The following is a 15,931-nucleotide window of genomic DNA, read 5'->3' as shown; positions in this document are numbered from 1 at the left end:
AACCTGGCTCCTACCCTCACCATTCCAATGAAATTAGCCATACAAAGGTACAAATGATCTCCCAGTTGCTTAATTCAACAGACACCATGCCCCGCCCCCAGCTTATATATTAAAATTAGGACAGATGTAGAAAAGATTATCATGGACTTTGGACAAGAATGACAACCAAATTCATGCAGTGTCTCCTATTTTCATAATGGGTACTCATTTTGTTATATATAGACATATATCTAGATATATCTAGGTAGAGAATGTATTTAAATATAGAAAAAATCTAAAAAGATATACATCATAATTTTAGCAATAGTTATGCTGGCTGCTGATACGTATGGTAATTCCTAGTTATACATAATTATGTATATTTCCACTAAATATATACATTTTTTATCACTATATGCATATATATCTCATTATATATTTTCAAATTACATAATGGTCACATATACCTTTTCTAAATAAATATAAATCCATCACCTCAAACCCCTTCATGGGTCACAGCCTTGTTATGGTGAAGGGGCTTACATAACTCAGTGAAGCTATGAACCATACCACATAGGGCTACCCAAAATGGACTGGTCATAGTGAAGAGTTCTGATAAAATGTGGTCCACTGGAGAAGGGAATGGCAACCCACTCCAGTATTTTTGCCACAAGAACCCCATCAACAGAATGCAAACACAAAAAGGTATAACACTGGAAGATAAGCCCCCAGGTCAGAAGGTGTCTGAAGGTGTTGGAAGGTATGCTATTAGGGAAGAGTGGAGGGCAATTACTAATAGTTCCAGAAAGAATGAAGGGGCTGACAAAAGTGGAAATGACACTCAATTGTGGGTGTGTCTGGTGATAAAAGTAAAGTCTGATGCTATAAAGAAAAATATTGCATAGGAACCTAGAATGTTAGGCTCATGAATCAAGGTAAATTGTATGCAGTCAAGCAGGAGATGGTAAGAGTGAACACCAACATCTTAGGAATCTGAGTAACATGGACAGAATGGGTGAATTTCATTAAGATGACCACTAAATCTACTACGGTGGGCAAGAATTCCTAGGAGGAAATGGGGTATCCCTCATAGTCAACAAGAGAGTCCAAAATGCATTACTTCGGTGCAACCTCATAAATGACAAATGATCTCGTTCCATTTTCAAGGTAAACCATCCAACATCACAGCAATCTAAGTCTATTCCCAAACTGCATGCCAAAGAAGTTGAAGTTGACCGGTTCTATGAAGAGCTACAACAACTTCTAGAACTAACACCAAAAAAGTTGACCTTTTCACCATAGGGGATTGGAATGCAAAGGTAGGAAGTCAAGAGGTACCCAGAATAACAGGCAAGTTTGGTCTTGGAGTCCAACAAAGCTAGTGGAGGTGATGGAATTCCAGTTGAGCTCTTCCAAATCCTGAAAGATGATGCTGTGAAAGTGCTGCACTCAATATGCCAGCAAATTTGGAAAACTCAGCAGTGGCCACAGGACTGGAAAATGTCAGTTTTCATTCCAATCCCAAAGAAAGGCAATGCCAAAGAATGCTCAAACTACCACACAATTGCACTCATCTCACATGCTAGTAAAGTAATGCTCAAAATTCTCCAAGCCAGGCTTCAGCAATATGTCAACCATGAACTTCCTGATGTGCAAGCTGGTTTAAGAAAAAGCAGAGGAACCAGAGATTGAAATGCCAACATCCACTGGATCATGGAAAAAGCAAGAGAGTTCCAGAAAAACATCTATTTCTGCTTTATTGACTATGCCAAAGCCTTTGACTGTGTGGATCACAATAAACTGTGGAAAATTCTGAAAGAGATGGGAATACCAGACCACCCGATCTGCCTCTTGAGAAATCTGTATGCAGGTCAGGAAGCAACAGTTAGAACTGGACATGGAACAACAGACTGGTTTCAAATAGGAAAAGGAGTATGTCAAGGCTGTATATTATTACCCTGTTTATTTAACTTATATGCAGAGTACATCATGAGAAATGCTGGACGGGAAGAAACACAAGCTGGAATCAAGATTGCCAGGAGAAATATCAAAAACCTCAGATATGCAGATGACACCACCCTTATGGCAAAAAGTGAAGAGGAACTCAAAAGCCTCTTGATGAAAGTGAAAGTGGAGAGTGAAAAAGTTGGCTTAAAGCTCAACATTCAGAAAACGAAGATCACGGCATCCAGTCCCATCACTTCATGGGAAATAGATGGGGAAACAGTGGAAACAGTGTCAGACTTTATTTTTCTGGGCTCCAAAATCACTGCAGGTGGTGACTGCAGCCATGAAATTAAAAGATGTTTACTCCTTCGAAGGAAAGTTATGACCAACCTAGATAGCATATTCAAAAGCAGAGATATTACTTTGCCAACAAAGGTTCATCTAGTCAAGGTTATAGTTTTTCCTGTGGTCATGTATGGATGTGAGAGTTGGACTGTGAAGAAGGCTGAGCGCCAAAGAATTGATGCTTTTGAACTGTGGTGTTGGAGAAGACTCTTGAGAGTCCCTGACCTACATACAAATTTCTCAAGAGGCAGATCAGGTGGTCTGGTATTCCCAGACCAACCAGCAAGGAGATCCAATCAGTCCATTCTGAAGGAGATCAGCCCTGGGATTTCTTTGGAAGGAATGATGCTAAAGCTGAAACTCCAGTATTTTGGCCACCTCCTGCGAAGAGCTGACTCATCGGAAAAGACTCTGATGCTGGGAGGGATTGGGGGCAAGAGAAGAAGGGGACGACAGAGGATGAGATGGCTGGATGGCATCACTGACTCGATGGACGTGAGTCTCAGTGAACTCCGGGAGTTGGTGATGCACAGGGAGGCCTGGCATGCTGCGATTCATGGGGTCACAAAGAGTCGGACACGACTGAGTGACTGATCTCATCTGATCTGATCTTGGTCTTGGAGTACAAAATGGAGTAGAGCAAATGCTAACATAATTTTGTCAAGAAAACATGCTTATCATAGTAAAATCACCGATTTCCAAAAACCCAAGACAACTCTCCACGTGGATATCAGCAGATGGGCAATACTGAAATCAGACTGCTTTTATTATTTGCAGCTGAAGATGGAGAAGCTCTATACAGTCCACAAAAACAAGACCTAAATGGCTCAAATTATGAGCTTCTTATTGCAGAATTTAAGCTTAAAGTGAAGAAGTAGGGAAAACCACTAAGCCATTCATTTTTGACCTAAATCAAATCCCTTATGATTATACAGTGGAGGTGACAAATAAGATTCAAAGAATTAGATCTGGTAGACAGAGTACCTGAAGCACTATGGATGAAATTTGGTAACACAGTATAGGAGGCAGTGACCAAAACAATCCTAAATAGAAAAAGAAATGCAAGAAGACAAAGTGGTTGTCTGAAGAGCCTTTACAAATAGCTGAGGAAAGAAGAGACATGAAAGGCAATAGAGAAACGGAAAGATATACCCATATGAATGTAGAGTTCCAGCGAATAGCAAGGAGAGATAAAGAAGGCCTTCTTATATGAACAATGCAAAGAAATAGAGGAAAACAATAGGATGGGTAAAACCAGAGAACTCTTCAAGAAAATTGGAGATATCAAGGAAACATTTCATGTAAGGAAGGGCACAGTAAAGGACAGATGGTAGGGATCTAGCAGAAGCAGAAGAGATTAAGAAGAGGTGGCAAATATACAGAAGAACTATTCAAGAAAGGTCTGGATAAACATGGTGCTGAGGTCACTCACTTAAAGCCAGACATCCTGGAGTATGAAGTCAAGTGGGCCTTAGGAAGCATCACTACGAAAAAAGCTAGTGGAGGTGATAGAATTCCATTAGAGCTATTTCAAATCCTAAAAGATGATGCAGTTAATGTGCTGTACTCAATATGTCAGCAAATTTGGAAAACTCAGCAATGGCCATAGGACTAGAAAAGGTAAGTTTTCATTGCAATCCCAAAGGAGGGCAATGAAAAGAATCTTCAAACCACCACTCACATACAATCATTTCACATACTAGCAAGGTTATGCTCAAAATCTTTCAATAACTTGAACAGCTTCAGCAGTATGTGACCCTAGAACTTCCAGATGTACAAGATGCATTTGGAAGAGGCAGAGCAGAGATCAAATTGCCAACATTCATTGGATCAAGGAGAAAACAAAGGAGTTACAGAAAAACATCTATTTCATTGACTATGCTAAAGCCTTTGACTGTGAGGATCACAACAAACTGGAAAATTCTTAAAGATATGGGAGTACCAAACCACCTTATCTGTCTCCCAAGAAACATGTATGCAGGTGAAGAAGCAATGATTAGAACTGGACATGGAACAACTGACTGGTTCAAAATTCAAAAGGAGTACAAAAGGGCTGTATATTGTCACCCTCCTTATTTAACTTATATGCAGAGTTATATCATGTGAAATGCCAGCCTGGATGAATCACAAGCTGGAATCAAGATTGCTGGGAGAAATATCAACAACCTCTTGGATGCAGATGTCACCACTCTAATGGCAGAAAGTGAAGAGGAACTAAAGAGCCTCTTGATGAGGGTGAAAGGAGGTGAAAATGCTGGCTTAAAACTCAACACTCAAAAAAATGAAGATCATGGCATTCAGTCCCATCACTTCATGGAAATACAAAGGGAAAAAGTGGAAGCAGTGACAGATGTTGGGGTCTGAAATCACTGCAGATGGTGACTGCACCATGAAATTAAAAGATGTTCTTTGGAAGGAAAGTTTATGACAACTCTAGATAGCATATTAAAAAGCAGAGGCATCACTTTTGCTGGCAATTTTCCATGTGATCAAAGCTATGATTTTTTCCAGTAGTCATGTACAGATAAGAAAGCTCGGCCATCAAGAAGGCTGTTGTTGTTGTTCAGTCACCCAGTCATGTCTGACTCTTTGTGACTCTATGGACTGCAAGAAGGCTGAGAGCTAATGAATTGATGCTTTTGAATTGTGGTGCTGGTGAAGACTCTTGAGAATCTCTATACTACAAGGATATCAAACCAGTGAATCCTAAAGGAAATCAACTCTTAATAGTCATTGGAAAGACCAATGCTCAGGCTGAAGCTTTAGTATTTTGGTTATCTGATATGAGGGACCAACTCATTAGAAAAGACCCTGATACTGGGAAAGATTGAAAGCAAAAGGAGAAGGGGGTGGCAGAGGATGAGATGGCATCACTAGATAGGTGGCATCCCACATTAGATAGCATCACTAACTCAACCGACCTGAATCTGAGCAAACTCCAGGAGACAGTGGAGGACAGGGGTATCTGGCATGCTTCAGTTCGTGGGGTTGCAAGGAGTGGCACAGAACTTAGTGACTAAATAACAACAAATCACCTCAAAATATCCAGTGGTCCCATTTCAGTTCTTATCTTACTTGATTGTTCAGAAGTATTGATAATATGAACATTTTACTCTTTCCTTGGTTTCAAGGACACCACTCTCTTCTTTCTTCCTCTACCCACTTGTTGCCCTCAGTCTTAGCTACCTCTGATTCCTCCTCTATTCTGCAGTGAGTTTTTTTTTCCAAAGTATAAATTATATCATGTCACTCTGTTGAAAAGCCTCTGATGACTTCCACTGCAGCGAGAGTTCCAATTTTACTAAATGTCCAGCAATATTGACTCATTACTCAGCATTCATCCACCTTGCATCTTAAGTCTTCAGACTCCAGATTCAGTGAACTGCTATTTGTTCTCCAAAAATTTCATATGTTCTTCATTTTCCCTGCTCTTTGTATAGTCTCTGGTTGGTCTCATTCATGTCAGCCGTTTACATTATGTTGAAAACTCCCAAATCTATTTCTCTAGCTCTGGGCCCTTGCTTGAGTTCTACCCCTTATAGTAATAATTATCAGTTTTTCAATCACTTCAACATCAACATGCTTAAAAGTGAACTCATCATCTTTCCCCCCAAACTGATCCAACTCCTGTCATACGTCAATGAGGAGAACCACTCACTATTCATTGAGCCCTGTCAGAAACATAGGAGTTATTTTTAATTCCTTTCCTTGATGTTACCTCCTACATGAAATCGCTCATCAGGTCAAAAACATTCTACCTTTGATATTTCAAAAATATACCTTCTTTTTTTTCTCCATCACTACTGCCTTTATCAAGGCTCTCATTCGTTCTTCCTTAGATTATTGAAAAGCCTCTTTTGCCTGATCATGTTGCCCACAGCCTTAGCCCACTCTGATTCTTCCTCTATTCTGAAGTGATTTTTTTCCCCAAAATACAAATTTCATCATGTCACCCTCTATTTTTTTTTCCCCGATAGCTCAGTTGGTAAAGAATCTGCCTGCAATGCAGGAGAGAGACCCTGGTTCAATTCCTGGCTCAGGAAGATCTGCTGGAGAAGGGATAGGCTACCCACTCCAGTATTCTTGGGCTTCCCTTGTGGCTCAGCTGGTAAAGAATCCACCTGCAATGTGGGAGACCTGGGTTTGATCCCTGGGTTGAGAAGATCCCCTGGAGAAGGGAAAGGCTACCCACTCCAGTATTCTGGCCTGGAGAATTCCATGGACTGTATAGTCCATGGGGTCACAAAGAGCCGGACACGACTGAGCAACTTTTACTTTCACTTTCATGTCACTCTGTATTGAAAAGCCTTTGATGACTTCCATTGCAGAGGGATAAAGTTCCAATTGTACTGACTGTCCATCAGTATTGACTCATTACTCAACATTCCTTCGGCTTGTATCTTAAGTCTTTAGGAACTCCAGATTTAGTGAGTTGCTAGTTGTTCTTCAAACACTCCATATTCTCTGATACCTCTCAACCTTTGTTCTGTCATTCCTTCGACAGGGAAGTTCTTTCCCTGTTTTCTTTAGTTAAGTTAAAACTTAACTCAGATAGCATTTCTAGACCTGCTCACACCCACTCTTGCTCTTACAGCATATCATGCTTGCCTCTAGTGTGCCCTAATTCACAGCCTGTTTTAACTGTTCATTCATTTGTAGCTATCACACTACTAGAACGTTGGAATCCTTGAGGATAGTGCTGAGCATTTAATTCTTTAAACAAACACATAAGTAAATGACTGGCATAAAAGAGGTGGATATGATGTAATGGAGATGCAAAACAAGGCCTCTATACACAAAATATTACTGTGTCACTCTTTAAAATTACTGAAGTAAACATAAGTGCATCTAAGGGCATGTGTTCAATCCCAAATATGACAACTTAAAGAGCTCAAAATTCAGGAAGTATTTCCAGTAAAAAAAGCTGGAACTTGAATTAGAACCATCCCTACTGACAAGCATAAGGTCTTTCATGACGGCATTTTGTTGCAGGATGTCATGATGCTATGCAGGGAACACAGCAAATGAAGTGGGAAACCAGATTTTACTTATCTCTTTACTTTCCAGCCACCCAAATGATTCTCTTGGTAAATCACTTGCTTTATCTGAAATTATAGGACAGTACCTTTATAAGCCTGAAAGAACCAGATGGTCTTCTGTATTCCCTTTTACACTAAAATAAACAAGTATAACATTTCATTGAGAATACTTTTCAACCAAAATTATTTTCGGTTCCTATAACACAAACCAGGTGATATACTAACTAGGTATGATTATCTGATTATCTAGGGGCCTATTGAAGACGTTCCTTAAGGACTACCAAGTAATCTTTGTTAACCAAATTTAAATGCTGCCTTCCATACACTGGTATTATGGACCTCACAGCATGAAGTATGACTTTACATCAGCTCATCAACACTACAGAGAGATTACCTGTAATCAATAGGTAGACCTTTGGTCCAGGTTCCCCTCTCTTCTCTGACCAAAATACAGGCATGCATGAATGCTCCCTCTAACAGGTGAAAAAAGGGAAACAAATGGCCTCAAAAAGCACTGAATACTGATTATGCGTCCAAATACAGATTATGTATAACCAACATGGAAAATACTACATCTCACAGACAACTTCCTCCAGTAACCTCTCAAAGCCTGCTGCTCTTTCTCTCAAACACAATCTCAGTTCATTCAAGTATTATGTATCTACAGGGCTTGATCTTTCTCCAGCCCAAGGAAGAATCTTAGCCTTTACCCATGGCAGTTATGCAGAATTCCACATAATTGAAATTTTTTACCCTCACCCAAAATACCAACTGTGATCCTATTAAGAAACCTACCACTACAAATGTTGTAAGTTTATCAGCACCGGTAAATAGCAAATTAGAAATACAGTACGGAACACACTATTGATCCTCATTAGGTTTTTGCTGCTTGATTAGAGGAAATATATGTATAGTTATTTTAGGAGATATTTATAAAACTAAAGTTTTCTGTTTTAGGGGCTCATTTAGATGTAAACAGAACATCCCAAGTTCTCTTCTAAGATACAAGTTGGATCTCCACAGAAATTTTATTGAAGCATATTTTACTTTACATTCATGAATTTTTAAGTGCTTTCTACTTTCAATTTTACAGAGTGATTATAATTTCTTTGGAGTTCCTTTTATATTAAGCAGTATTTTATAAATAGTGATAATTATTTTAATTCCTGCTTTAATAAAAAGACCTTGAAATATTTTATTGGAAGAAACTAAATTAGCCTCAGTATAGAGATCTGAATTTGAAAGAAAAGCATATGCACTGGAAACCACTGCAACTGCTTCACAATTTAGAAATATACACCATTAACTACATAGTCAGCTGAACATGAAAATTAAAAGGGTTTACAAAGCTGTGAACTGAATTCATAGAAGCAATTCAAGGGATATAAAACAAATCCATCTTCAGTGGAATACCATATATCCTAAAAATGTTAATTCACCTACAATTGCTATTTCAATCAAGACACTGAAAAACTAAAGATTAGGAAAATCAAGCAAAGGGACTACTTCAGTGAGACTGGAAGGATAGTTTGGACATTTAGAAAATAAATGGAGAGCACTTCAACTTTTCAGATTTCAGCCAATTTATTTTTTCTGTTTTATCAAATATGGAAGGCCATAAGAAAAAGGCACTAACGTGCTCTGAACTTCACGGGTCACAAGTGTTATCCCAGTTTAGTAATTCCTTTCACGTGCTTTGAGAGTTAGGGTTTCTTATATATTTACAGGACAAAACCACCTAAAGGTCTTCTCAATATTCACGAAAGAAGTGCCACCAATTCCTCTCCTATCTAAAAGGGTTGTGCTGAATATATGAAAATGCTTTGCTATGTAACAGTCCCCTGGTTAGACTGCAAATGTTGTTTAGGCACTGCTGCCTGGAAGACATGCAGTGGTTCCCTGACTCTGAGCAATGGGAAACTCATTTCAGCCTGGACCCCAAATATGGATGATTCTGCCTGCACAAAAAAATGTAAAAGGAATGTACACCTCTCACAGGTATAGAGGATTTGATCTAACAAGCATGTAGCTGGTAGAGATAAGGACATGAAGGACAATACGCTCACATTGACAGAACTGATTGAACAGACAAATAAAAGCAAAATTAGGAGTCAGCACATCAGGTAATGCAGCATCATAAGCACAGCATAGAGAAGGAAAGGAAAACCTTCAAAACGACTGTGCTTAAAAGGAACACTGAACACATATACCAGAGAAACTCAGGATTCTCATAAAATGCAGCAGGAGAAAAAGAAAAAACTTGAAATGTAACACAAAAAACAGGTTCCCACAAAATAGGAGAAAAGAACACAGGACTTCCCTGGTGGTCCAGTGGTTAAGAAGCCACTTGTAGGTGACACAGTGTTCAATCCTTGATCTGGGAAGATTCCACATGCCGAGGGGCAACTAAGCCCACGCACCACAACTACTGAGCCCGCGTGTCCCAACTGCCGAAGCCCACACACCCTAGAGCCTGTATTCTACAACAAGAGACGCCACCACACCGAGAAGTCCAACTACTGCAACTGGAGAAGAGCTCCCACTTGCCGCAACTAGAAAAAGCCTGTGTGCAGCAGTGAAGACCCAACAAAGCCAAAAAATAAAAAAAAAATTTTTAAAAGAAAAGAACACAGCTAAGGAATAGAAGGGTTTTAGCCAGCTTTCAGTGACAAAGAAGTGGAAATTGTTATCCAAAGATACTATATTCGTACCTTGCTACATTTATGTGTATAGTAAAATGCATTGTACATAATTCTCAGCTTAGAGACAAACTCAACCATTTCCAAAGGGAAAAAAAATTGTTGCTGTAGAATAAAGTTGAAGGCTCACCCACATAGTGTTGTTTGGTAAATGTACCTGGATCAGTGGCTCCTCTGTCACAGTCACAATCAAGGTTTTAATGCCCCAAAGGCACAAAAGTTAGGTTAAGTGATAACATCTTTAAACCAGACTTTAAATCATACACTGGAGAAGGAAATGGCAAACTACTCCAGTGTCCTCCCCTGGAAAATCCCATGGACAGAGGAGCCTGATGGGCTGCAGTCCATGGGGTAGCAAAGAGTTGGGCATGACTGAGCAACGAACACTTGAATCATACAAAATGTTTCATAATAATTGAAAAAGAATTATGAAATATAGATTAAAAAAAATTTCCCCAAATTTCATTCAACCTTTTGATGTTATTTAATGTCAGACTATTTGTGTCTATCTCACACAATGTATACTGGAAGTTTTTCTTTAAAACTGGGACTAATATACACTGTTTTAAACAACCTGCCTTGTTTGTTGTTTATTTTACATGGTAGATCAATTTTCAACATTAATGTGTTTCTGTGTGTAAAAGCTACAATGTAGGTATTTTATTTAATTTTCCTGACCAATTCTTTGTGGTTAAAGACAAGACAGTTAGAACCAGACATGGAACGATAGACTGGTTCCAAATTGGGAAAGGAGTACGTCAAGGCTGGATATTGTCACCATGATTATTTAACTTATATGCAGAAATATCATTATGTGAAATGCCAGGCTGGATGAAGCATAAGCTGGAATCAAGATTGCCTGGAGAAATATCAATAACCTCAGATATGCAGATGACACCACCCTTATGGCAGAAAGTGAAGAAGAACTAAAGAGCCTCTTGATGAAAGTGAAAGAGGAGAGTGAAAAAGCTGGCTTAAAACTCAACATTCAAAAAAAATACGATCATGGCATTCAGTCCCATCACTTCATGGCAAATAGATGGAGAAACAATGGAAACAGTGACAGACTTTATTTTCCTTGGGCTCCAAAATCACTGCAGATGGTGAGTGCAGCCATGAAATTTAAAAGACGCTTACTCCTTGGAAGAAAAGCTATGACAAACCTAGACAGCATATTACAAAGCAGAGATATTACTTTGCTGACAAAGGTCTACCTAGTCAAAGTTATGTTTTTTCCAGTGGTCATGTATGGATGTGAGAGTTGGACTATAAAGAAAGTTGAGTGCTGAAGAGTTGATGCTTTTGAACTGTGGTGTTGGAGAAGATTCTTGAGAGTCCCTTGGACTGCAAGGAGATCAAACCAGTCAATCCAAAAGGAAATCAGTCCTGAATATTCACTGGAAAGACTGATATTGAAGCTGAAACTCCAATCTTTTGGCCACTTGGTGCAAAGAACTGACTCATTGGAAAAGACCCTGATGCTGGGAAAGATTAAAGGCAGGAGGAGAAGGGGATGACAGAACATGAGATGGTTGGATGGCATCGCCAACTCAATGGATAAGAGTTTGAGCAAGCTCCAGGAGTTGGTGAAGGACAGAGAAGCCTGGAGTGCTGCAGTCCCTGGGGTTGCAAAGAGTCAGAAACGACTGAATGACTGAGAGACGTACAGTGTCTTCCAGTTGTAAATGTACCTGGGATTTGATCACAGCTGGCTGAGCTATGGAGAAGTCAATGCCATGAAAGGAGCTTTATACTCAGTTCTCAAGAGAAGGAGGCGTGCTCTATATCACAAGGCCACATGGGGAAGCTGAGGGGTAAGTCAGGAGGCAGAAAGGGATGAAGGGAGAGAGACTTTATTATAGCTCCAAGGGAAACAATGGGTGAGTCAGAATACGTAAGTTTGAGATAAGTTTAGAATTGGATAGACTGAATAATTCAGTGGGCTCTGAACTATATGGATGATCCAAAGTTGTCTAATACCTAGTCCTGGGGTGATTCAGGACGGGAGACATAATTGGCTTGTGTGGAAGTTAGATAAAGGAGGTAGTTCCATCTAAGATCTTTGAATTGGTTGGTTTACCATGAAAGGTATGCTCCCAGGCAAGTTATTGACTGTCTTTAAAAATTAGCCAGCCCCGAGGGGAGTCTCTCCAGGACCAGCAAGGCACCAAGATGTTCCCTATGTGTGTTTATTCATGGACTGTAGCTTGCCAGGCTTCTCTGTTCATGGAATTTTCCAGGCAAGAATACTGGAGTGGGTTGCCATTTCCTCCTCCAGGGGATCTTTCCAACTCAGGGAATGAACCCAAATCTTCTGCATCTCTTGCACTGGCGGGCAGATTCTTTACCACTGAGCCACCAGGGAAGCCCAAGATGTTAAAACATCCTAAAATACAAAGAAATATATAAAACATGATGAATATGCCCACATACAATCTTTGTGAGCTTCCTCTCCTCCCTCTACTGCTAAGTAACTTCAGTCGTGTCCGACTCTGTGCGACTCCATAGACGGCAGTCCACCAGGCTCCCCTGTTCCTGGGATTCTCAAGGCAAGAACACTGGAGTGGGTTGCCATTTCCTTCTCCAATGCATGAAAGTGAAAAGTGAAAGTGACGTCGCTCAGTTGTGTCCGACCCTCAGCGACCCCGTGGACTGCAGCCTTCCAGGCTCTTCCGTCCATGGGATTTTCCAGGCAGTACTGGAGTGGGGTGCCATTGCCTTCTCCACTCTCCTCCATCTATCATCTGCTAAAACACTAGGATTGAATCCATGTATATCACCAATGCCTTCATCATCTGGCCCCATTCTTCTTTAACCTCTGGTATTATTCTTTGATGACCTCAAAGTCCTGAGTCTAAATCATCTAGGACTCCAAACTGTCCAACACTGATTTTTCTTTCTCTCCATCTCAGTTACTCATTCCACACAACTAATTTCTTGGTCTAGCAATCACCAGAACCACCTCTACCCCCCAAAAGACAGTGCTGGGAGCTATAAGGCCAAAGGGTTAACAGTTCAGGGATTTTTTAAAATACTTAAGCAACTCAAAGCTGGGTTCTTCCAACATTCAAAAGATTAGCAAAATATGCCCAAGATCAAAGCATCTAAAAGGGCATCAGTACAAGTTGAGATAAATGGACTCTTCCCAAAACAACAATGGACAGACAGCTGTTTGGGGGTTAAGTTGGTATTCTAATTTTTTAATCAAAAATTTAATTTTCATATCTTTTACTTCTGAAATTCAACTTCCAGTCATTTATTTCACTGACAAAATTCATAAAACATGATTTTCACTATTGTCACGCTCTCATAATGTCTGGACAACTGCACAAGGGCCACTGTGCCTAGAATACAAGGGAAGAAGAAATCTGAGAACTGGAAAGGGACAGGTCACATGAGGGCTCATGGGACAAGGGTAAAAATCTGGACTTTATTCTCAGTGCAAAGGGAAACACACATGAGGTTTTGAGGAATAGAGTGAACTCCAAAAGTAAAGCTGTTAGGTTTCTGAAAGATGCCTGAAGGGGTACAACTATGAAGAGCAGAAAAAAGGACAAAACTGCTGTTGATGATACAAGAGAGCAAAATATCTTGAAAACCATGTAAAATGATAGAAATAATACTTTCAAGAAAGGAAAGGAAAAACAATAAAGACATTGGTAAAGCTGGGAGAAAGTAAGTCAGAGGTTATCTAAAAACTACAGGGTGGGGGGATGATTTGGGAGAATGGCATTGAAACATGTATAATATCATATAAGAAACAAATTGCCAGTCCAGGTTTGATTCAGGATATAGGATGCTTGGGGCTGGTGCACTGGGATGACCCAGAGGGATGGTATGGGGAGGGAGGTGGGAGGGGGGTTCAGGATTGGGAACATGTGTACACCCGTGGCGGATTCATGTTGCTGTATGGCAAAACCAACACAATATTGTAAAGTACTTAGCCTCCAATTAAAATAAATAAATTAAAAAAATTAAAATTAAAAAAAAAAACTACAGGAGAAAAATTCCATTGGGCAAAATACCTTAACAACAAATTAAGTGATACCTCACAGCTGAAAAGAGAAAACAGCAAGAATAACCTGAACTGGTTTCCTGAAAGAAAAAAAATAATTTGGCATGATCTATAGTCAAGAGAAATGTTGGTAATAAATTCTTCAAAAGCAAAAACAGATTTTCAATAAAAGTTTTATAAAGAAAAATTCAGTGTTCCACAATTGACAACTTCACCAATTTCAGGCAACTTCTCCAATTCTAAGTTGTTAATTTTTTAAAAAATGTGTTTCTCAAATAGGAAATGCCAAGATCAAAATATCAACTCAGTTCCATGAGAACCTGAAGAATGACTTAAAATTACAAACAGACCATTTTAAAAATAAATCTACACTATCAAATATACAGGTTTCCCTGGTGGCTCAGACAGTAAAGAATCTGCCTGCACTGCAGGAGACCTGAGTTTGATCCCTGAGTCTGGAAGATCCCCAGGGGAAGGGAATGGTTACCCACTCCAATACTCTTGCCTGGAGAATTCCATGGACTACATTCAACCTACTGAGCAGGGAATTCACCATTCCATATTATAGCATCCTCATTGTTTGGCACAATGTCAAAGTTATTCAAAGAACAGTATGTTTCCTCTCATAAAACAGAAAGCGTGTATTTAAAAAAGCATGTTTTTAAGACATCAAGTATCAAAAGCCTTGAACAAGAAATGGTAACACTTTCACAGTGTGTAGTTAAACACTAAATAAATTAACTAATAGATTCCAAAAATAAATCATCAATTGAATATGTTTAGATTGAGAGTTACATGAAAATTTTCTAAGTCATTTGAAGCACAAAGGATTACTGTCAAAATATAGCATAGTGGAATTCCATTTTGTAACAAACAACAGGAAGCATGATTCAGTAGAGAAGTACCATGATATAACAAGGGAGTTTGACCATGTGTGTGCGTATGGAGAAAGAATTTCACCTGTGATGTAATCACAGCTAAGATATAACCAGCTCAAAATAGTGAAACCACACTTTTCTGTTCTACCAGATGGGTCACACACCCATGGGAAATCTGGACTAGAGAAGGCGGCAAGCAGTGCTGGAGGATATTTACAGGATAATAATTATCCCACAAACTTCCCTTAAAGGAGCTCTGAGAACATGAATGTGTAGTCTTATCATTATGTATGTTAAACCCTCCTCGGCATATTTCAAGTAACTCTGGGAGTTTCTATGCTCCTTGGACTCATATGCTAACTTGTTTTTATGGTGTATGGGAAAACAGAAAGCCATTGATGAAATAACTAAGAACCACAGGCTTTTGGAGTTGGAATAAAACCGTTTCTTTACTTTTTTTGAAAGAACATATTCTTCAATGGAAAAGCCATCCATATCTTTAGAAACAGCGTTGTAACTCTTTCCCTTCATGTTTGAATGGTGATCTCAAAATGTGGAACCAAAATACACTCCCAGAGTTATAGCCCCCAAAACTTCTGCCATAGAAGCAGTCCTGAGGAGAAAGAATTACACAGAAGGTAAGACCCAGGGACATGTGAGCTTGGAAAACCTGCATCAAATTATACATCTTTACCAAAATGAATCAACAGTTTGATTGTACCTAAGCATGCAGATGAGACCACCCTTATGGTAAAAAGTGAAGAGGAACTAAAAAGCCTCTTGATGAAAGTGAAAGAGGAGAGAGAAAAAGTTGGCTTAAAGCTCAACATTCAGAAAACTAGGATCATGGCATCTGGTCCCATCACTTCATGGCAAATAGATGGGGAAACAGTGGAAACAGTGTCAGACTTTATTTTTCTGGGCTCCAAAATCACTGCAGATTGTGACTGCAGCCATGAAATTAAAAGACACTTACTCCTTGGAAGCAAAGTTATGACCAACCTAGATAGCATATTCAAAAGCAGAGAC

The 15,931-nt window shown here is 39.4% G+C and overlaps 1 protein-coding gene and 1 non-coding gene across 6 annotated transcripts in view; one reads left to right on the top strand and one right to left on the bottom strand.

The window, feature by feature from the left end:
* The window catches only part of CTNNA2 (catenin alpha 2), a 1,366,346-nt gene that overhangs the window by 1,204,630 nt on the left and 145,785 nt on the right, over positions 1–15,931 (bottom strand). The gene's annotated exons all lie outside the window — the stretch shown is intronic.
* LOC147363086 (U6 spliceosomal RNA) lies at positions 87–193 on the top strand. The gene has a single exon (XR_015137551.1). It is a non-coding gene; the product is annotated as a U6 spliceosomal RNA (small nuclear RNA).

The sequence above is a fragment of the Bos grunniens genome, chromosome 11, assembly GCF_055505025.1.
Source record: "Bos grunniens cultivar Pamir isolate PY7600 chromosome 11, Bosgru_T2T1.0, whole genome shotgun sequence".
Classification (NCBI taxonomy): Eukaryota; Metazoa; Chordata; class Mammalia; order Artiodactyla; family Bovidae; genus Bos; species Bos grunniens.
Note: the sequence above shows the minus strand (reverse complement) of the source record. Positions and strands in the feature narration are given on the sequence as shown.